Source organism: Adiantum capillus-veneris, chromosome 11 (assembly GCF_014529385.1).
Source record: "Adiantum capillus-veneris isolate H3 chromosome 11, ASM1452938v2, whole genome shotgun sequence".
NCBI classification, from domain to species: domain Eukaryota; kingdom Viridiplantae; phylum Streptophyta; class Polypodiopsida; order Polypodiales; family Pteridaceae; genus Adiantum; species Adiantum capillus-veneris.
Genome location: NC_140941.1, coordinates 64625749 through 64628260, shown reverse-complemented (window position 1 = coordinate 64628260; position 2512 = coordinate 64625749).

The window sequence follows — 2512 nt, the reverse complement described above, 5'->3', positions numbered from 1 at the left end:
CACTGTCGGGAACTGGTCATTGTTGTTGTTCACTTTGCAAGTCTGAAATTTGTCTTTGTAGTTGATCTTCTGCTCTAAGCGCACTTTCACCAATCATTAAACGCTGCTTTCTTTCCAACTCCAGCTCCCTCTTTAGTGCAGCCACTTCTTCTTCTGGGTGGACTACTGGTGTTGTTGGTAGCGACGTTTTTTGCTTCTTAGCACGTTCGATTTCTCTTGCTTGGATATCTGTTACTGCTCTCAAATCTTTGACTTCAATTTGTAAGTCATCGATGACGACTTGCAAACTTTTGATGGTCTTCAGCGCATCTTGCTTTTCCTTTTCCAACTTTTGGATGTGTTCGTCTCTGTCACTGACATCTTCAAGGAATACGTTTATTGTATCTTCACATATGGCATTGAAGTCTTTCGACTCCTGTAAATTGTCTTTGAGAAGATTTACTGTGCCTTGGAGCCCCAATATTTCAGCATCTCTGATGCTGATCAGCTTTAGAGTGTCCTCCCTTTGCTCTTGCAGTCTCAGAAATTCCTCATCAATTTTTTGTAGCTTCATTTTTTTGGACCGGTTCTGATCAGCTAGCCATTGACTGTGCAGTCTTGTTCGGTTTAGTATTGTCGCCATTGACTGCAAATCTTCATCTATAGTAGCTTCCAGCTCAATTTCTTGAGAGGAAGAAGCTTTATCTTTAGTCTGATCCACCTCCTTTTGCTTGCCTTTATCACTTTGTGATATGGCTCCAGTGTTTGGGTGTCTATCTGTTCCTTCTTCTTCTTCTTCCTCTTCTTCCTGTTCACTGGGCGGTGTGTGAACTCTGTCATCACGATGTGAGTTTTCTGAATGCAAAGTAGATTCAGCAGATGGGCTAGATTTCCTTTCACTTGTATCTAGCCTTGGAGATGGCGGCGGTGTTTCCTGATCACGCAAAGTTGGCCTCAGCTGATCTCTCAAAGTTTGGAGATCCTCCTCTTCTAGTAGCAATTTTGGTTCATCCCTAACATTTATTTCTTGGATGTACCTCTCGAACCAGTCCAATTCAAAAGCTGGGTTGTTCCTATTCTTTGTTCTCAGTGTGAAAGTGCTACTAGAAGGTTTCCAAGTGCCGCCTACATCGCCTCGTAGAGATCTTTCTAGAGCAAACCCTCCTAGCATCCTTTCCATTTTTGCTATCTTCTGCAACCTGGTGTTGTTTTCCATTTCCGCTTTCCGCTTCTTTAGTCGGGCATCTTCCTCTTTGGTTCTTCTTTCTTCTTCCATCTTTTCTTGTGTACTTCTTGTCACTCTTTCCAGCTTGTGTCCTCCAATGGTGTTAATAGATGCCGGTACTTTCCTTTGTGATCTGTCTTCGCTATTTTCCCTTAATACCAGCCAGTCGTTCTGATGAGGGGCAGATGGCAACTCATCTGCTGCGCCTATGGCATGGTATATTACTATGGTTAGGACTTCTCCTCCTGCAATGTAATTGGGTCTGTCCTACCTTAGCTTTGTCATTTCTTCAAACAGATATGACGTGTGATCTATATAGAACTCATGGGTCATTCCCATAGCCCATGTCAGTGTGGTTGAGATGCTCCCGTGCGGTGTAGTGTATCTTGGCGTCCTTTTGCTGTAGTTCAACAAACACTGACTATAGATCTGTGTCATTTCTCTTACTTTCGGGTTTGCTATGAGTTCGAAAGAAGGTAGTTTGGACTTTTGCAAGTAAATTGTGAGGTTTTTCCTTCTTTCTCTCATGTTTGCTCCTTGATCTGACAATTTCAATGCCTCTTTGATGATCTCTTTGGTGATCTGGATCTCCATCACTTCATTATCCATGCCTGCCACTCTGCAAGTTCCATCTTCTTGGATAGTCTCTATTAGATGCTGTACCCTCTTGAAATCTATCCCTACTGGTGGTAGTGATACAAAGTTCTACAAGCCGACTTTTTTGAGCCATGACCTTTGCGGTGATCTTTTCAAGTAATTCTCTGCCTACTTGGGAATCATCACTATATCCACTAAGTTTCTTTTGTCATCCACATATGAACCTTGATATATCTGAAAGGCCGCTGCCTGTTGCACATCTGCAGGTATCCAGGTGGCTACTGGCTTTAAAGAATTGGGTAGAAGTGCATAGGGTACTGCCCCTTCCGTTGCCAGGTTCTTGCCTTTTCTTTTTCCCGGAGAAGCCTCCATTGATCCTGTCATCACAATTATCAGTTAATGCACAAATATAGTACTACTCTCCTAAATTGATTACCACTTAATCATGCATCTAGATGAGCCTTCTTAATCCCAAGATTAGTTAAGATAAAATGTTAGCAGATAGACAAGCTCTTCCATTGTGCGACTTTGGCGGCTTCAAATTGATGTTGTTGGTGAAGGAGAACAAGTCCAAATGCCTTGAAATTTTGTGTGGTGTATGCTCTCATGGCATGTAAGGTCACTTCATAAGCCAAAGCTCAAAATCTGTCCATTTTCTACTTTTTCTCTGTCTATCGCGATAGACTAGCATTTTTTTGACCTGGGTCCTTT